The sequence below is a fragment of the Lipotes vexillifer genome, unplaced genomic scaffold (assembly GCF_000442215.2).
Source record: "Lipotes vexillifer unplaced genomic scaffold, Lipotes_vexillifer_v1.1 scaffold835, whole genome shotgun sequence".
NCBI classification, from domain to species: domain Eukaryota; kingdom Metazoa; phylum Chordata; class Mammalia; order Artiodactyla; family Lipotidae; genus Lipotes; species Lipotes vexillifer.
Window position 1 is genome coordinate 3,187,057 of NW_006774135.1, and position 21,665 is coordinate 3,208,721.

Genomic DNA, 21,665 nt, shown 5'->3' on the forward strand with positions numbered 1-21,665 from the left:
TGTTGTGGTGGTATTAGTGGTGTTGGTAGTTGGTTGTGTTACAGTATTGCAATGGTGGTGGTGGTGGTTGTGATGTCACTGAGGTGGGGGTGATGGTTGCAGTTGTTCTTATGGTGGTGTTGGTGGTGATTGTGGTGGTGATTGTGGTGGTGGTTATTGTTGGTAAGTGGTAGCATTGGCGCTGTTGATGGTGGTGTTGTTGTTAGGGTTACTGCAATGGTGGTGGTGGAGGTGGTGGTTGCAGTTGTTATGGCGGTATTGGTGGAGACTGTTGTTACAGTGGTGGCTGTGTTGGTACTTGGTAGTGTTGCAGTGACGGTGGTCATGGTGGTGATGGATGTTGTGATGTCACTGTTGTGGGGTTAGAGGGGAAGTTGTTACTATCTGGAATGTATCTGTTTCCAAGTGCATTCACTGCAGCCTCCTTTCCAGGATAGCCACACCGACTTACTTTAATTATTGATGGAGAAGTTAATTGTAACATGGAGCTTCTGCAAACCCCAAAATGATAGTCTTCAAACATGCTTTCCTTGCCATTTATTATGGCCCTCTGTTCACAGGCTGTGATCCCGCCTTCAATCTTTGTGACAACGTTCTGATCCCAGCCAATTTAAATAATTCTGTCAGTAAAAATTCCACAAGATGCTATCAAACATTTTATGAGTCTAAATATATAACACCAACTGTGCCTAATCATCTTTTCTTTTTTTTGAAATCCCATTGGGAGGAAACTAGTGATAAAGAATGTCTGGCGTAATTTGCTCCTTTGAGTCTCTCATTATTATTCAGGATTCCCGAATCTTCCATTTCCTCTCCTAATTTTTCCATTGTTTTATTTTCTTGAAGATAATCTGCCACATGACGTCTGAAAGCAGATTTGTTCAGCCTTTGATGAACATGGGGCTCCTGCACATGACCCTTTATTCAGCAGCTCACTGTGGTCTCTCACCGTTGGCATCTCCAGGGGTGTCGCAGTCCGTGGACTTGTGCTCCGATCCAGCTGACAACTGCTTGACCGTGAACTGGGGATTATGTGCTGAGTCTTGGTTTCTTCATCTATAAGTTGGGGATCATCATGCCAACCTGCAGGGCTGTCCTGAGGATGAGGCACGATCTGGACACTGAGCTCTCAAAGCTGAGCCTGGCCCAGAAACAGCAGCCCCTTTGGCGACAAGGCCCAGTGCCCTCTAAACAACAGAACTGAGCAGTCATTTCTTCATTGGCCAGCACCTCCCTCCTTAGGGACCTCTGGCCAGATGGGCCACCTTCGGGTACATGGGCATGGCCCTACCTCCTCCATCCCCGGGCCTTTTTGACACACACCTGACACACAACTTGGAAAAGAGCAAGAACGCAGCAGCCAGTCCTTGCCCTGGAGAAGCCTGTGTTCTGGTAGAGAAGTGAGGAGAAGCAGGGTTGGCTTCACAACTTACAAAGCTCAGGGCAGAAGGAAAATACGTGGTACTTAATAAATTATTAAAAATTTCAAAGTAGCAGGGGATTAAACCAAACACAGGGCCCTTCTAAGTGTGGGGCCTTGTGTTTCTGAGCAGATCACATGCCCATGAAGCTGTTTCCAGGGAGAAAGGAACACCTGTCATGACAGGCCATGCTGGGCCCTTTATGTGATTTATTTTATTTCACTGACTTAAGAGCCCCCCAAAGTAGGTATTTGAATCCCTCATTTATAGAAAAGGGAGATGGAGGACATAATATGTTGAGAGATTTCCCAAGCACACGTCAAAGCCCATGTTCTACTGATTAGGCTGGAATTGGGTCTTTCTTAGCACCTGCCGGCTTTCCGTGAGGAGCCCCAGACAATGTGGAGAAGGAGACAGAGCATCCTCTCAAACAGCCTTGCTCTAGGCCCAGATCTGCCCTGACTGTTCAATGCAGAGTTTCTGGGTCCAGTGTTCAAATCCCATCTTTACCTTCTACTAGCTGGATGACACTGGACCAGTCATTTAAACCCTCTGGGCCTCAGTAGCCCCATTTGTGACACAGACAATATTGTACCTGATGATGTTGAGAGGATTGCGTGAGTGAAGAGGAAAAAAAACATTTAGAATTGTGCCTGAAGTATTAGAAATTCTGTCCTTGGGTTACATAATAATAACTCACGTGGATTTGGGATAAAAAGTAGGCTTTGTTTTGGCAAATGGAAGGAGGTGGCTACCTGCATCACTCTAGTAGGAAGATTACAAGGTTGGGAGAGTGTGTGGCACACACACTTACCGCTGGGACTTACACCAGTAGCAGTTCTCAGGCCTTTGGACTTGAACTGAATTTTATCACCTGGTTTTTCTGGGTGTCCGGCTTGTGGATGGCAGACTGTGGTACATGGTCTTCATCACCACGTGAGTCAACACCTACAATAAATCTCCATATATATAAAATGTATATTTTCATATATAAATAATATATACGTGTGTGTGTGTGTATATATATATATATCTCCTATTGGTTTCCTCTGGAGAACTCTGACTAATTCCAGCCCCTATGTCATTGTTCAGCTCCTGGGACAGAAGTTGTGTTTTCTGTGTTCACTGTTATTTCCCCAGCACACAGAACGGTGCCTCGCGGGTGCTCAGGAAATATTTATCAAATGAATAGGTGAACAGGTGGAAGAGACAGGGTCTTCCCTGTGTCATGCCTGGGGACCGGCTAAGGGGGTCTTCAGTTCTCCAGCAGACCTGCTCCATATCCCAGCCTGAAGAGCGTGGCCCCAGGGTAACTGCAGCTAAAGGGATGGAGCTTATGTCCCATGAGACAGGCACCCCCACACACACTGCATGCCTTCGGGGTATGTTTCTTCCCTGGAATCTTAAAGAATTGTGAAGACCCAGGCCTCTGGCCCACATGTGCCTAAGACATGGACAACGTCTTTGACCGGAGGGACACACCCTTAGCCCTAAATCTGCCATCCACCACAGTGGTCTGGAGATCAAAGTTTGGGACTAGATCACAGACCACAGATGAACATTTAGTTACATTCTCATTATGTGTCATTGTCTGCATATGTTTTCATAGACTCTGTTCTATGGGGACAAAACTGACTTTTTTTTTTTAATCTCTCTATTCCCAAGATCTAGAGAGATATGGCTCCAGGTATGGTCATACGAACTGAGAGTCTATGGAGCTGGGAGGTGTTACGTGGTGAAATGTCCCCCCCAAAAGATGCTGAGGTCCTAACCCCCAGTGCCTATGAATGTGGCCCTATTTAGAAATAGGGTCTTTGCAGATGACCAAGTTAAGATGAGGTCATTAGGGTGGGCCTTAATCCAATATGACTCATGTCCTTATAAAAAAGAGAAATTTGGATACAGAGACACACGCAGAGGGAAGAGACCGGGTGATGATGAAGACAGAAACCAAGGTGATGCATCCTGATCTCAGCCTTCCAATCTCCGGAACTGAGTCAAAGATTTTGTTGTTTAAGGTCCCCATCCTGTGGCGCTTTGTTACAGCAGTCCTAGCAGACCAGCACATGAGGGGTGACACTTACTCATGCTGTTTGCCAAATATTTCTGGTTCTTCTCTTGGGCATACAGGAGGGTCCCTGTTCCCTCATCCTTTTAAGTTCAGGGTGACCATAGGACTTGCTTGGCCAAGGCATGTAGGCTAAGAAGTGTGTATAAACTCTGGGGAGATGCTCCCAAACCCACATGTGACTCACCACATTCCCTCTGTCTACTTCCGTGATTATGGAAGCTGTGCTGGGATGAAGACTCTCCAGCTTCCCTCTCTGAAGGGTGACAGTTATTACAGGCCCTCTACCATCCTGCAACAGGCCTTTAATGCATGAAAAAGAACTTTGGTTATGTCACACTACTGTGATTTGGGGGCTACTTGTTACAGCAACATAACCTAGCCTATCCTAGTTAATACAGGTAGAATGGCAAGAAAGAAGGGAAGGAGGGAGGGGAGAAAGGAGGAAGCCTGTTTGCTGGGTGATGATGCATTTCCCTCCTAGAAAACCTGAACTCTGGGGTTTCCATTTGGCTGCCAGATGTGCCCATTAACTTCAGCTATGATCCTGTTGGTTTAGACTAAGAGTGCATGCGTGCATACCACATATGCATGCATGTTTGCATTGCTTTTTGCATGCACACATGTGCATTTTACTAGTCACGCAACTCCCTTTGGAGCCCACTTTGAAAACCAACAATGCACTTGTGCTCAGGGGACAGAGTGCATATTAGCCAAGTCAGAGACACTTCCTGTGAGCATCTGAAACAAGGTACCTTCCTCCCACTCCGGATCCAGAGCCTCTCACCTGGGGCTGAGCTGAGCTCCCAGTAAAGAACTAATGTTATAGAAGAGCTGGTGTCAAGGTAATTTGTCATAATAAAGCCTTTTCCACCTGCAATCTCCCTCAGCAGAGTTTTGAAATATGGCAGAAACTCATTTAAGGCAGAAGAATGATAACAGACCCAGAGCTCAAGAAAACCAAATACGTTTGAGCAAAATCAGTCTTCATCAGAACCAACCCATTAAAAAACAAAACAAACAAAAAATGGTGTGCCTAGTTCTATGTAGGGCATTTGCATATTTTTCAAGTTCTTAACAGAGAAAAATCACAAGCTGTCAGGATAGGAACCTCAAGACAGCTCCCATTCCCTTCAAAATGAACGAGAGATGTCATTTCTAATGAAGGGAGAAGAAAGATGTCTTTAATCCTCCCACCACTCTCCCTCCTCCGCCCACAAATTGGGATCCCTCTCTTTGCAAGCTGCTGCAGAGAAGGGAACAGAGAAATGGCCCAGGTTGGTTTGAGTGGGGCTTATTAGTCTTTTCAAACTCAACAGCCAACTGCCTTGTGTGGCCGGCAGTGAACTGGACGTTGACTCCACAGAACGACATCTCCTGATCTTGTAGAGTTCCGCGGGTGCTGAGGCTTCTCTGAGCCAGCCCAGCATAGGCTTTAAATCAGCAGCAAGATGCAAGGGCAAGCGGCTGCCCACCAATATGGCTTCCAGGGGGTTGCTCCTTTCAAAAGAAATAGTTGATTTTAAGCCTCTGTTCACACTGGAAGCTTTATAAGTCAGAGGGGCTTTACAGGACAGACTGTGGCAGGCAGAATTTGAAGATGGCCTTCAGGATCCCTGGTCCCTGCTCTGCATACCCCTCATAATTCCCTTTGCTTGAGTGTGGGTGGGCCTGACCTAATCAGGTGAGACCTTTGAAAAGTCTAGGAATCAGGGAGAAAAGGAGCCAGCGAGACCCAAAGCCACAGAGATGCTTTCCTGTTGGCCTTAACAGAGGACCTGCCTTGTTGTGAGCCACATGGCAAGGAACCATAGATGACTTCTAGGAGCTGGGAGTGGTCCCTGGCTATGAGCCTCAGTCCCACAACAGCAAGGAGCTGAATTCTGTCAGAAGAACATGAGCTTAGAAGAGGACCCTGAGGTCCAGAAAGGAACCCAGCCATGCTGGCACCTGGATGGCAGCCTTGAGAAACCCTGAGAGGAGAGCCCAAAATTTTCTCTGAAATCTGACCATGTGGTGATAATGGAAATATTTGATATCAGTGTGGGGAGATAGCATGTGGAGTGGCAGCCCACTCCCTGCATATCTGAGAGTTGGGGTTGCCCAAAGCTAACACCAGAGGCAAAGGCATAGCACAAGTCCAAGGCTGCAGTCAGCGCAGCATAATCTGACTGTGGTTAGAGAGGTAGTCCCAAGATGCTGAACATCTTGTTCAGTTTTTCTTTGTTTTCAGCTTCCATCTTGATAAAAAAAAAAAAAAAAAAAAAAAAACCCTTTTATTTTATGCATTAAACTCATCAAATGGGGTACACTAACCACTAGAAAAATCACAAATCACCAAAAAATAAATATTGGAAATCTATTCCAAAGTACCCCTTAGAGTTCACAATGAAAAAAAAAAAAAAAAAAAAAAAGCCAACTTTATCTTTAGATTTCACATTCTATTTAAGTTGTAAAAAATGAGAAAATATTGAATCAGTTAAGATTCTTTCTATTGAAAGTGACAAAACTTGATAGAAACTGTCTTAAGCAAAAATGTGAATTTATTGGCTCATGCAACTGAAAGTCTTGGCATGTATTCAGCTTAAGGCATAATTATAACCAAGACACAAACACAGCTCTCAGAGCTTTCATCTCTTAGCCCTGCTTTCCTCTGTCAGCTTCTACCAGGGAGTTCTAGCTCTCCCACTGTGGTGGCAGGATGGATGAGCCTGCTCCAGCCTCACAATCTCTCACATTGAGATGGACAAGAAGAATGAGAGTCTTTACTGCAGGTAGATTCTGGAGCCTGGCCATTCACTAAGTCCATGTTGGTGGTTAAGAACTCAAGCTGAGTGACTTCTTGGGTTCACATCTCTGCTCTGTGTATTTGGACAAGTTACTAAACCTCTCTGAGCCACATCTATAAAAAGAGATGGTACATACTATATAGGGTAGATGTGAGGCTTAGATAGGTTTGTGCAGACTGAGTGCTCAGGGTAGTATATGCACATAGTAAGAGCCCAGCCAATGTTAGCTACTGTTGTCATATTCCTGCCCTGAATCTGTCAGAGGGCAAGGAGAGGAATGACCTGGACTGATTGCTTGGGCTTGGGTCCTGTGCCCCTGCAGACAACCTAGATGGAGAGAGGAGAATGGGCAGACCCCCACAATAAATTTATGTTATCCTGGGGGGAGACATACCCGTGTTGTAACATTATGACATGAGGGTGGGGATGATCTGGAATGGTGCCATCTCAACTCACTGTAATTCTACTGACTGCATGTCACTTTCTCTCCCTCTGGTCCTGGAGGAAGAAGCACTCAGCCTGTGTAAGAACTGTCCAGAGTGCACTGGGAGGTCAAACTCACCACCCTGTTAACCAGTGACAAACACAGCATAATGTTAAAAACTCTCCAAGCTCAAGAGCATCCCCTGAGCTTGGCTTCCATGGAGACTGCTTCCACCCCTGGGGAATCTATTCAGAATAAGGTCTTCTAAATTATGAAGCTAAGGATGTGAAGCAATTTCCACCCAAAGGAAGCTGACAGTCAGCTCATGAGGTGACTCACAAGGCAGGAGTCAGGATCGAGGGATGGAAGTGAGGTTGTGGTGGGCGGGGAAACGGGCTCTGATGCTTGTAACTAGAAACTTCTGGAGGAGAGTTATGTAACATCCTGAGCCTCAGTTTCCTCATCTGTAAAAGGGGACAATACCCCTTAACCCACTGAGTTGTTGTAAACCTGACAAGGTGGCGTGTCACCTGGGCTTAGTGAGCAGCAGTCTCTGGGGCAGTGTAAATGTGTAGGGTTGCAGCACATCTCTGAGCCTGCGTTAGGAATAATCTTGACCTGTCCATTCGTTCACTTATGAAAAATGGTACCACACGTGGGTCTGCCTAAGACTGGGGCCCCCAGGATGCATCTCCCCCATTCAAGCCTTCCAACCACAGTGAACTAGGGCATGGATCTCTGTTCTGAACCCTATTTTCAAGTTAACTTTAAAATCTATCCTCACAGAGGGCTTTACCTATGAGGAAAGTAGTGTTAACAAAACCCTCTCAATTAGACCAGATTGCAGAAGAAGCCATACAAATAATCCTTCCCCAGGGACACCCGACGTTGCTATGACATCATGGTCCCAAGTGTGCCCAGCAACCACCAGCTCAACAAACAGGTCATGGGCACCAGGGCTTCTAGATAAACTTGCTCATTGCTCTTCCTGTGACTTTTAGCCCCATGAATCCATCTCCCCTCTGCAGGATAATTCCACACTCTGATCATTTGGAGGGTCTCCTTCTTGGCTGCTTGTAAGGCTGGTCTTAATTATCTGGGGGTGTGGGTCTTAGGCAGGCTGCTTAAACTCTCTGGGTCTCAGTTTCCCCAACTATAGGCAAGGGAGGAAGCCAAGGTCATCTCTCAGGGCTGTTAGGGCAACTGGGGCCAGCAAAGGAGCCATCTCATCAATCCACCAAGTCTGCAGAGCCAGCAGTGACACAAGCTTCCTTCTCATCCTCTGCCTCCTCTTCTTAGCCTGTGGGATGGATTTGAGGGTAAATGAGATAAGGTAAGTGAAAGATCTCTGTAAACCAGCGGTCCCCAACATTTTTGGCGCCAAAGACCAGTTTCGTGGAAGACGATGTAGTGATTCACCGCCGAGAATCCAGAGACGCTCCCACAGAGGGGAGGGGTGGTTCAGGCGGTAATGCGAGCGATGGGGAGCGGTGGGGAGCGGCAGATGCAGCTTTGCTCGCTCCCCGCCACTTCCCTCCCCTCCTGCTGTGCGGCCCTGTTCTTAACAGGCCGTGGGCGGCTCGGGGGTTGGGGCTACCTGCTATAAATGAAAGAGTTCCACGATGTTCCCTCCCTGGCATCCATATTATATTCAAGTGCTGTTTGATGACCAATGAACCACAGCACAACAGATTCTCTCCCCAGCAGCAATCAAGCAGAGAGAAAAGAGGGGAGGGAGCAATCCTGCTTCCCCAAGTTAGCTTTCCCTAATAGATGCGCTATTTTCCAATCTTTATTTTTCCATCAAAAGAAAAATGGTCCCACCCCGGAACCTCACTCCAACACGTTGAAAATACGCTCAGCGTGGCTGTGCCTTCGCAGCAGGGCTGTGTGCTCGTTTGTTTCCGAAAGAAACAGCTTTCATGAACCAACTCGGGGGTGGGGGGTTGATATGATGGTGGCACAAATTCGCAGCTCATTAAACCATCCACATAGAACACGGTGTGGACCAAACATCTCCCTGAAGAGTCCAGTGTGAAAGAATAAGAAAGACGCAGCCCACATCAGACCAGATCCGGAATCGCAAACCAAGAGCACACAGCGCAGAAGGTGCTGATCGAGATCTGCGGTTCGGCCCTGTGTTGCCGTAAATTCTGTAATTGTTAATCAGACGGGCATTATCATCCCTGATGACACCCCATTCACCGCCGAGAATCCAGAGACGCTCACCTGTGTGCTCGCTATTACATCTTTTGCAGCACAGTGCATCCTGAGATTATAATTCCTAGTAACGACCCTGCATTTTTATTCCCTTCTGCCTGCACGCATCACCAAGAAACACACGAGCCTTTTCAGATGTAAAATAACGTAGAAGAAAACCGTGTTTATTGTGGGCTTTCAGACTGATAGTAATTAGGACTCCCTATGCCCTCGATTAATGCATGTTTATAAACACGCCAAGAGCTTGCCTCCTGCGGTGCCTGCAGGAAACAGTGACTCGGTCCTGACGAAACCACATTGACACGGAGGCTCGCTCTTTGGAACCAAAGCCAGTCGTCTGAAAGAGGCTCACCGCTCCTCTCTGACTCAGGAGGGTCTGTTGTAGGTCCGCCAGATCCGAGAAGGAAGATGGAAGCAAACACGGACCTAGAGTCTCAGTGTTGTGTGGGCATGTCGTGGTCACCGGCTGACTCAGAGACGTCTAAGAGTTTCTCCCAAGATACAATTTCACCCTCAGCATGAAAAAAGACATCTCAAGGGCCTGATACTGAAGAGTGATAAAGATCTGAAGGAAGGTCCTCCTAAACTGCTGAACTTGGAGCAGCTCACTGAAACCTGTTTGCTTATTTAGGAAATGTATCCGTCAGGGTTCGACCAGAGAAATGAAACCAGTAGGAGGTAGAGCTACATCTCCATCCATATCTGAAGCTACACCTCTCTGTCTCTATCCAGATTCTTATCTACGCATCTATATCCACATCTGTGCAGATACCTATATCCACATCCTTGTCTAGATACAGACAGAGGTGTATAAACATATGGATATGGACATGGATATATATTTTATATCTCTAAAAAAGATATATTGATAGACAGATATGTAGATAGATTGATATTTATGTTTCTGTGTTAGTCAGTTCAGGTTACTATATATAACAAAATACCACAGACAGGGTGGTTTATATACAACAGAAATTTACTTCTCACATCTCTGGCAGCTGGAAGTCTAGTATTGGGGTGCCAGTGTGGTCGGGTTCTGGCGAGAGCCCTCTTCCAGGCTGCAGATGACTGTCCATTCCTGCATCCTCATGTGGTGGAAGACGGGAGAACATTTTCTGGGGTCCCTTTTATAACAGCATTTATATCATTCATGAGGGCTTCACCTTCATGATCTAATCACCTCCCCAACCCCCCATCCCCACCCATAGCATCACATTGGAGGATAAACAGGTATTATAGCTCTATAGCTATATCATAATATCTATCTATATATCTATATCATAAGATCTATCTTGTGTATATGTACCATAAGATACAGGTATCTATACAGATCTAGACATATTATATCTCTCTATCCATGTCTATAGATCATATTTTTATACCTATATCCATATTAATATCTATATATCATATCTCTATATCTATATCCGTAGCTATACAGATACCTATCTCTCTACTCTCTATATATCTTTGTCTATCTATCTATATATGATTTCTATATTGATAATCATATACATACATCATATATGTATATCTCTATATCCATATATATATGGATATTTATATAGAGATCTATGTCTATCAATAGATATAAAGATAGAGAAAGATCTATATGGAGATAGAGATAGAGAAATATATGGATATACATGTATACTATGAGGTTTATTTCAAGGAATTGGCTTCTGCCATGGTGGGGCTGGCAAGTTGAAATTCGTAGGCAGGCCGTCAGGAAGGGCAGGCGGGGACTCGCAGGTGGGAGCTGACGCTGCCGTCCACAGGCAGAATTGCTTCGTCCTCAGGGAAGTCTCAGTTCTGTTCACAAAGGCTTTCAACTGATTGGACCAGGCCCACCCAGATTACGAGGATAATCTCCCTGACCGAGAGTCACCTCACTGTAGATGTCAACCACATGTACAAAATGTATTCACAGCAGCAGCTAGATTTGTTTTGGCTTGAATCACTGGGAACTCCAGCTTCAAACTAACCATCGGGCTTCGCTGGTGGCACAGTGGTTGAGAGTCCACCTGCCGATGCAGGAGACACGGGTTCGTGCCCTGGTCCGGGAAGATCCCACATGCCATGGAGCGGCTGGGCCTGTGAGCCTCCGCATCCGGAGCCTGTGCTCTGCAACAGGAGAGGCCACAACAGTGAGAGGCCCGCGTACCACAAAACAAACAAACAAAAAAAAAAAACAAAAAACACTGACCATCAAACTGACCATCACAGGAATGAATAGAAGATCTCGCATTCTGTTGGAGAAGGTGGTAGGTGCGTTGGGAAGTTAAATATGGGAGAATAATTTGGGGAGGAATTTCCATCAACTATACAGAGTATTGAGTGTGTTATGGGTGTCTCACTAAATCAACACCAGCCATCTAGGAGCACGCACCCACGCACTAGCCCATGAACCATGACTACCCATGTACCAGGCACTAGTTCACAGACCTACACACTAGCCCATGCACCCACACACTATCCTGTGTGCGCATACACTATTGCATGCACCACACATTGGTCCATGCACCTAGACCACATGCTAGCCCATGAACCACATACTAGTTTGTGCACCATGCACTGGTCCATACACCATATATCCATGCACCACGCACTAACCCATGCACCAGCCCATGCACCACTAGCTCTGTCCTCCACCCTTGTGGGCTTGTCTTATTGAACCATCCACAACTCTAGGAGGGAGATACCATTTCATCCCCACTTTCCTGATGCAAAAACACAGGTGAAGTGGTATCTCCAGGGTCCTATGATTAACTCATGACAGAGACAGGATTTGAGCCTAGGATCCCTGGCACCTGAGTTTTTAATCCCTCTTTCACAAGATTTCCCAGTGATCTTTGCATTTTGAGACAATCCTGTATTATTCTTGAGAGTCAGCACTGATGTTGCCAATGACTCACCTGTGATGTTTCGACTCATCATTTTGCCTCTCCAAGCCTGTTTCATCATATGGAAAGTGCGGGTGTTGTCCCCATTTTAGGCCGTCCCTATTTGCTAGATGGCTTGAAGGTTTAGGAGGTATCAAGTGTGTAGATATAGCTCTGTAAACTGTGCAAAATGGGAGGGATTCTTTTTCCTTAATTCTCATCTGAATAATTTTACTAACTACTACCTCTGTGTTGAGCTTGGCTTGATGAATTGCCCTGTGTAAACAGGCAACCACAGTTCCATGGAACATGAGTGTGATTAAAAAATGCCGTCTCTAAAATGCATTTATTTTCAGCCAAGGTTGGAGAGATGTCCTCCACCATTCACTTTTTTTCTGTTGGCTATTTCCCTCTTTCCCCCTCTCCTAGAATGGGGGGCTCTGGAGACCCCGAGCAGAGCCTGATGGCCTCTGTTACAACTTGTCCTGGCTCACAGCCCCATTCCTAAGAATGTTCTCTACCCAGGCTCAGCCGCCGGCATCTTGCAGAGACCCCAGAGGCCCCTTGTTCAGAACCTGACCATCCACATGACTTGTCATGGGGGTTCTGTCCCCGCCATGCTTCTGGGAGCCCATCACCCTTGGGTTTCCTTCTCCTGGTCTTGGAGCATTCTATGTCCAATGTTTGTGCCATTTCCTCATCTCTCTAATGGCAGTCTGCAGTATCTTTCGTTCCTTCCAGGAGAACACAACCCTGATGTGTTTCCCCCTTCAAAACAGCTCAGGGTAGCATCACACATTGCCCTCCTCCACAGGACTGCTTCCCTGGGAAGAGAGGAGCTGGCATCTTTAGAAAAGAAAGAGGTGCTTTCTCTTCCTGCCCCTGCTCCCTTGCCTCCTTTTTCTCTCTTCTTGCTTAGTCCAAAACACCCCTTCTTTTTTTTAGTGGGCAGATCACCCTGTCACATCTTTTTGTGTAGACACACAGGCATGGAGAGTTGAAGTGACAAGGTTTGCTCACGTACATCTCTCACCCACGATGTTTTCGGTGAAACTGAAAGTGAGGATGAAGCCCATTCGAGGAGTTCTCTGAGGGAGCCTGTTACTATGGAAGCTCCAACTTGGCATCACATGGAAATACCTGCCTCCCTTGAAATCTGCCTGACAGTGATGCTCAGCAGAAAATGTGGAGCACGGTAAAATGGGTTTTTAACTTTTATAGAGGGACCGTGATAGCCGTGCCTGCTAATTAATTATGCACAAACACTCAGAGGGGCACCTGGTAGACAAGTCTGCAGGTAATGGCCTTTTGACAAATTCCCTTCAACTCAATTTTTTCCAGGGAAGTCTTTTTTTCAGTAAATAGAATAAGAGAAGGAGAGGCAGTTCATCTAGAGCTGGCTGCCCTGGGTACCTACTAGTTGAACCTTCACTGAAAAACTTCTCTCTCCTCCTCATTAGTGTGACGGGAACAGGACCTCGAGTGCCACCTGGCCTGCCTCGTGTGCTCAGGCAAATCCCTTGGGGCTGTCCGTCTCTAATCAGTGAAAAGCATGTCAGGAGCTCCCATATTAGCACGATCCGCTCTCCCGGGGGCTGCCATCCAAGACCACTAAGGGGCTCACCGACAGTGGCCGGCGGGGACTGGATCCCAGTTCAGTCTCTGGAAGGAGACTTCTGCAGAGCTCAGAGACACGGGACGTGGAGTTTGGGTCCTGAGCCCTCCGAGGCTTCCAAGGAGGCAGAGAAGAAGCACCTGAGCCCAGTGAGCTCTTGGTGCAAAGGTCACCGAAGTTTGTCACCACATTAAAGGAGGAGACCGGTGAAAGCGGGGATTGAAACTTGAGGGGACAGGATGGGAATCAGGCAGAGGGAACGGCATACATGGGGGAAGCCCTGAGGACCTGTCTGGATGGAGGCGGCTCTGTCATCAGGACCCTGGGCAGGCCCTGGTGAGGAACTTTCCAGAAGCAGACTGGGATGCACGGGGCCCCTCACACCCACAGTCTAGGGTTTGGGTCCTTCCCAGTGGGGGTGAGCAGTGTGATGGCACAGCCCATGGGGACCCAGAGGCTGAGGCAGAGCAGAAGTCAGGCAGGTGGGTGGGGAAGGTGGAGGCCTCTCCCGGTGCAGGGGGACATGGGGTCAGTGGCACAGGGACCTGGGGGCGGGGGGGTGGGGTGGCGCCAGCAGCCTCACCTGGAGCACAGCAAACAGAGCAGTAGTTCTGGGCACACTTTCTAGCCCTTCCCTTAAAGCCCCTGGAACAGAGTGAGGGGGAGCTAATGTCTGGGAAGGGAGGCAGTGGCCCTTTGGGAGCCAGTTAGCAAGATCAGGACCATAATGGCCCCCAAAGGGTCATCGTCCCACAAGGGTCCTAAGCCTGCCTGGGCTCCTCTATGATGAACATACAAGTGGAAGACTTGGGTTATGTTGTGGGTAGAATTGTGTCCCCCCCCACCCCAAATTCACATATTGGAGTTCTAATCCCGAGGACTGCAGAACGTGACCTTATTCTGAAATAAGGTCGTTGCAGGTGTAATTGGTTGAATTAAGATGAGGTCATACTGGAGTCAGAGGCCCTAATCCAATGTGACTGGTGTTCTTATAAAAAGGGGACTTGGACACAGATGCTCAGACAGGGAGACGCCACGTGAACGTGAAGGCAGAGACCAGGTGATGTGTCCACAAGCCAAGAAGCACCGAATATGCCAGAAGAACCTAGGGAGCTGGGCGACAGGCCCTGGACAGATCCCCCTCAAAGGCTCGGGGGATCCACCCTGGATCTCAGACTTCCAGCCCTTGGAGCTGGGAGAGGATAAGTTTCACAAGTTCGAGCAGCCCATCTGGGGGCTTGTTGGGAGCTCTGGGGTCTGATTCAGGTTAGACCTGGAACAAACCCTGAGACTCATCTTTCAGTGTTGGTGGTTGGACCACAGCTGCTGAAGGACCACACTGGGCATCACCACCCCAGTGTCCAGGGCTCAGGAGTGGCAACAAGGTCATGGGCTGGGGTGAGGGGGAAGTGAGCAGCCAGGCCAGGATGTGGCTCTCCAGGCCTCGGGGATTCCACAGGAGGCCGTGGAATGTGATGCATCCCCTTGAGTTTGCAGGCTCCCTCCCAGTGCTTTCCCTTTGATTCTCATCACAATGTGGCAAAGAAAACAGAACAAGTGATCTTATGAAGACTGTGAGGGCCTCAGTCCCACAGCCACAGAGCAGAGAAGGGATCCCACCTTCTAGGGATGTGACCGCCATCCCCAGTGCATCACACCCGCTGCTTTGTGGGCCCTGGGTCTCTATTGGAAGATGCGAGCCTTCAAGTCAGTAACATTTCTCCAGGGGAATTTCAAACGATGAATTGTTTAGTAGGTGAAATCCACTTCCTCCATAATTGGAAACACAAACATAAGTGATTATAGACTGATTTCTAGCAATTTGGCAAATTTAAGGAGCGCACCAATCTGCTGGAACAGAGGCTGGCGTTGGGGGCTTTGCCTGTTCATGGTGGATGCAGGGGCTGTGCAAGGGGTGCATAGAAGGGTGGGGTCCCAGAGGGCACTGTGCTGACCCAGCGTGGCCCTGGATGCATGATTCCACTGTCAGGGAGATGATTTAAAAACTCAGACCCAAGAACGTGGCTGCCACAGACACACAGATGGGCCGTCTTCAACCACCCCTAAGACCCAGGATTTGTTACCTGTATCTCCCTCTGCTCCAACACACACACACACACACACACGCTCACACTTGTATGCACACACACACCCATGCACACTCATACACATGCACACAGACACACATGCATACACATGCACACAAACTCCATCACACACACACAGTCATGCACACCCGCACTCCACACACACTTCTTCTGTCACCCTGTCCTTCCTCCGTGCTGCCTCCCCACGATATTAACTCAGATCTGCGGGGTCAGGACCCCTGTGCAATCACAGAGATGCAGAAGAGGTGGTAGTGTCGCCTCCATTTACTGGGTGGTCCTCACATGACCAGGCTTTGTCACATCAGCTCAGTTTAGCCCTTCTCATGGAAGACAAGGGAATCTGTGCTTTTGAGATGCAAAGTGTCCTGTCCATGGTCATGCAAGCTCACTCAAGGTCATACAAGGTCGTGAATCTCCTTGTCCCAGAGCCAGTATATGTGTCAAATCAATGCCCCTTGGAGCACCCTGAACCATTGGCCTTGTTGAGTCCCTGAGCTCATCCCCACACTTGCTCTTTCAGTTTTCCAGAGAATGGCTGATGGGTAAACCAATTCCTGCTCAGGAGTTTGGGCCCTTCTGGGTCCCACCCCACACCCTTGCTTGTACTTAGGAGGGGTCACTGAAGTTTTATATCCCTGCCTTGTCAACTCCAATGGACTCTGGCAATGCCATTACTTCTGCTGTGTTTACAAGTGTGAAGCAGAGGTCAATGTCTAAGCCCAAGGAATTAATCTGCAATGGAGAATTCCAAGTTCTGAGATTTCCAAGGAAGTCTGGATGACAATATTTGATTTAGTGACTGCATGCCTTCCTGTCTAGCTCCCAACATTGTAATACCCGCTGACAGAGCCACTGGCTTCCCCTCTTGTGACTTAAAATCGATGCCTCTCCTCATCCCTCCTGCTCACTCATCCTTCCTCAGGCCTGCATCTCAGCCACCCAAGGAGGGAGTCAGCTGGAGACTCCTTAGGGAACTTCCAGCTCAGGGATTCTAAGATGGGTACTCTTACTCCAAAAGGTCCTCTCACTGGATCTGCAAAGGTGCCAGGCCTCCGAGCAGCAGTGCTGTCCCCATGTGTCCACCTGCCCAGAGGCTTACCCAGGCTTCCCCCAAAATGGCGCCCTGCATCCTTCTGCTTTCTCAACCCAGGGACACCAACTGGAACTAACCCCAGGGAGATTAGACCCTGCCTGTCACACATTTAGACAACAGTGTAATAAGCATGTGTCAACTGAAGGCATAGAAGTGATTAAGAAGAGAAAGCGAAGTGAGAATGATTTTTAAGAACTCTGTATTGCTAAAGCCTTGGTCCTTAGTTTGGTCTCCAGTATATATTATGCAAATCTCACTCTCTCTCTGTGTCCCTCTAATGGAAGAGTCTGGCTGGGTTTGCCTGGATTTTTAAAGTAGAAATTTAAATACAATATCTGAAGTATTTAGCCTCACTTACAGCAACACAAAAAATCCAATTATCAATTAGAACTGATAAAGTTTTATAGACTGTTCTCTTTATTACAGCCATATTGCAGCTAATTCTAGAGAACCATTTCTTGGAAAGTCCCTGGGTTATGGTTTTGCTGACTCCATTTTGCAGAAGATTTAAGATTCCAGAGAGAGCCAGCCTGAGCGTGGGGCAGGGCTCGCCACCGCCATCCCTGAGCAGCCTGGACGGTTGGTTGGCTCTCACGAGGGGCTTGAAAGAGCACCACAGATGGGCCCTGTGGACAAACCAGGCCCCCAGTTAGGTGATTTACCAACCCCTTTATGTGTTTGGTTTAGGTCTTCTGTCACTGCGAGGTGCACCCTTAAGTACCTGCTGAGAGTCTGCGAAAACAGGAGGAAGCAGCATCCTCCACAACTTTATGCCAGCATCTCTGCAGCCGAGGCCTCTGCAGGACACATTGGCAAACCCACATTCCCAGCCCTGGGAACCCTCCGAGAGGCCCACGAGAGTCAATCTCACACCACCTGGAGCTGCCTCTGAACATCTAGCAGCTCTGCTCGCCTTCATCTCGCGGCATCTGCTCTGCACCTGTCATGCTTCCAGCTTGAAGCCGTCAGGTTTCCACCCCAAATGCAAAACCTGCTGGGCCAGTGGACGAGAGCAGCGCCAAAGGAGCTGGTCTTGGAGCCAAGACTTCTGAGAAGACCCCTTACTCATCCATATCTGACAACACCAAGAGGTACATCATCCCTGGTTTCCAGGGGAGGAACTGACCCTCGGGAAGACTCAGGGCTTGCTTGAGGTGTCAGAGCAGGACTCAGACTTGAGTTTTCTCTGCATGGAGTCTGGACTCTTCCACGGTGCCGAGATGCTGGCAGAATCACACAGAGATGCTCCCTTTTTTTTTTTTTTTTTTTTTTTTTTTTTTTTTTTTTTTTGTAGCTCATGGGCCCAGCCACTCCGTGGCATGTGGGATCTTCCCGGACCGGGGCACGAACCCGTGTCCCCTGCATCAGCAGGTGGACTCTCAACCACTGCGCCACCAGGGAAGCCCGAGATGCTCCCTTTTTAAACGGAGTGTCCTGGTCATGGCATGTCTGTTCCAGTCCCAAGGTCTCAGCTCTGCTCCTGGGTGGCCCGGGCCATGTCCACATGTCTATAAATGCTGGAGCTAATGGCTTTGTTCCCACACTCCTTACATGACTGATTAGTAATTAGAACTGAGCTAAAATTAACTCACTGTCCCCAGAGCCCAGTGCAGCCAGGCTGGGCTCATTGGCTGGTGGGTGGTGGGTGAGTCAGCCTCCAAGGGGAGATGGAAAGCTTAGTTCATTCACTCATTCATTCAATATACTGTCACTGAGTTCTAGGTTGATATAACCTCTGCCATCAGGATCCCTAGAATGTGTGCAGGCTTGTCCCAACCACAAGGTAAAAAAAGGGCTGGGTCTTGATCTGAGGTTCTCCCACCTCCCCGGACCTCCCACCATCCCACCATGTAGGCAGCTCAACAGTGGTGGCTAAGAAGATGGTAGAAAACCCAACCTCCTTTAAGAGAAAAGGGAAGTTGTTAAATCCAGCCATCATGATAGGATGTGCTGGGCGTGGCAAAACCAAGATCAAGGACCCCCTCACCCCCCAAAGTGATGGGCTGGGGAGGAGGTCCTCGAAGACTGTTTCCCAGCAAATGCTGTGGTTGCCCGAGTCGAAGGTAGTTGACCTGCAGTGCCCTGCAGTGGGATCTGCATTGAGGGGTAGTCTAGAGCAGGGGTCCCCAGCCCCTGGGGGCCTGTTAGGAACTGGGTGGCACAGCAGGAAGTGAGTGGTGGTGAGTGAGTGAAGCTTCATCTGCCACTCCCCATCACTCCCCATCTCTCATGTTACCACCTGAACCACCCCTCCCCCCCAGCCCCATCTGTGGAAAAATTGTCTTCCACGAAACTGGTCCTTGGTACCAGAAAGGCCGGGGACCACTGGTCTAGAGACCATGCCCTCCTCTTCCTGGGTGGTCTGTGGTGCAGTTCTCTTATTGCTGGGGTGTCAGTGGGAGACATCAGACTTTTGCTGGCTGCAGTCTTACAGAGCAGCAGCAGAAAGGAGTTTGTTATTAAGTGAAGCTGAAATCTTAAACCAGTCCCAAGGGATATGAGAGAGGAAGGGAAGAACCAGGAGTCTGGGTGGCAAACTGCAGGATGGGAGGGAACGATCAGAAGGCGGCAGCCCTCTCCTGCCACAGACATTAGCGCCCCACCTTCTCTTAGGTGCTGGCAGGGCTGATTTACCTGTAGTCAAGGTCGGCTCACTCACCAAGGCCAAAAGGGGAAAATCCACTTAGGTCTTGTCAAGTACAGCGAGAGGACACACAGCTCTTGACCATGGACCAGACAAGGTCACACACCTGGAGTTTCACAGAACCAGACAAATGGAGAGACCTTCTGCAAGTGGGATGGGGACTCAAGTTCTAAGGGCATTTCTTCTAGGGGACCAGCCTGGGTCATTCCTCCAGCCTCTGGAAGCTTCCTTGGAAAGTGGGGAGCAGAGGGATGCCCAGTGCAAATCCCACTGCATGTTTCCACTCATGGCAAACAAAACTCCACCTTGCATCTTAGTGAATAAATTAGTGGCGAGGAAGGAACTTGGAGCCTGGGAACTTGGCTTCCCATTGATCGAGAGCTTCATCCATATTCCTAAAACTCCAGAGGTGAAGCCCTTCCATGTGATCCTTGTGAATTTTGCACCCCCTGCCAGGGTAAGTCTGGCTCCATCCCAACGGATTTTCGGTAGAAATCTTCAACCCCAAGTGACCAAGTTCTCTGAGCTTCTATAAGATGACAGATCATGGCCAGACCAGAGAACGAAGACCCGGTCTGTGAGAAGATGGGCTTTTTCTCTTTTGCCCAGGGGCCTGGCCTGTTACAGTGCTAACATGTTCAAGGCCTAACCTCCTAGTAAACACACACTAAACTAATAAAGAAGATATGGTACATAGACACAATGGAATAAAGAAGATATGGTACATAGACAGCCATAAAAAAGAATGAAATAATGTCATTTGCAGCAACATGGACAGACCTAGAGCTTATCATACTAAGTGAAATAAGTCAGACAAAGAAGACAAATACCATATGATATTGCTTATGTGTGGAATCTAATTTTTAAAAATCGATACAAATAAACTTATTTACAAAACAGAAACAGATTTACAGATTTTGAAAACTCATTATGGTTACCAAAGAGGAAACTTCGGTGGGGGGAATAAATCAGGAGTTTGGGATTAACATATACACACTACTATATATAGGGTAGGTAACAAACAAGGACCTACTGTATAGCACTGGGAACTCTACTCAATATTCTGTGATAACCTATATGAGCAAAGAATCTGAAAAAGAATGAATATGTGTATATGTGTAAGTGAATTACTTTGCTGTACAACTGAAACTAACACAACATTGTAAATCAACTATACTCCAATAAAATAAAACTAAAACAGCAACAAAAAACAAAAATGAACAAATAAAAAATAAGAGAGTCCAGAATTGCAAGCTTGTGGCCTTTGAGTAGCACAGAAGACCTGGGCGTGCTTCTGGGCATGGTGAAAGGGGAGAGGGGCCCTCGAGGAGCTTAGATGGACACAAACCCCCAAGGCAAGGGGGAAGATGGTGGAAGGCACCACACCCAGGAGATGACCCACACATGGCCCAGAAGCCAGGGTAAAAAGGGTGAGGGAGCCATGTTCAAACCCGATTCATCACTTGTAGGTACAACAGCAGCTCTACCATCAGCCAGCAGAGGATGAAAAGACAGGGATGCAGAGATTCCATGTGGGGACCCAGTGGGAATTGTGCTGCTCAAGGAATGAGGGTGGAAATTCAGGGATAACAGAAAACAGAGCATTTCCACCTTAATTATCATCCCCAGAACCCCAAGACCAAAGAGGCCACATCTGGCCCTTTTCATTTAGAGACAGTTTCAGAGGCCAGATCCTAACACGTGAGTTGGAAAGATGCCTTTGTAGGTCTCGCTAATGAAGGCGCAAAAAGGTGTTTTTATTTAGAAGTGTGGCTCATCTGATAAGGCCACAGAGGACCTAGAGGGGGCGGGCAAACAGGGCAGCATCTCCCCTAATTACTACTTTTGCTCCTTTTAAGCTTCAGGGACTTGGCGCTGAGACCCCGCCTTCAGGTGAAGGTCAGAACCTTCAGTCCTAAGGGCCTCCCAAGATGTACCTGGCAGGACAGGAAACTCTAATGAGTTTGTGTTGTTCTGTCTTATTCACCAGGAACAGAAGGCATTTCAGTCTCTCCTCTGGGGGTGGGATGATTTGCTTCCACACCCCTCCCAGGGGTTCCAAGATGCCCCACAGACTGGCTTCCCAATGTGTAGATGTGGGGTCACTGGCTGACCTTCTTCTCCAGAGTTGTGTTCCTTTATGTTGATCCCAGGCCGTCCGAGAAGCGTGTAGTCAGCCCTCTCTCTGAAAGGGTGTTTGCAAGATGAGTGACCATGGGGAGGGTCAGGGGAGACTCTTCCTCGGGGTCAGCACGAGAGCATCAAGGAGGCACCATGGACATGGGGGTGGGGATGGAGGTGGGGCAGCGAGAACTTCTCCTAATTTGACTCAAAGACCCGGGGAAGAGTATGGAAAAGCCAGTGCATCCCCCATGCAGACACCTTCCGCTGATTGTTTCCA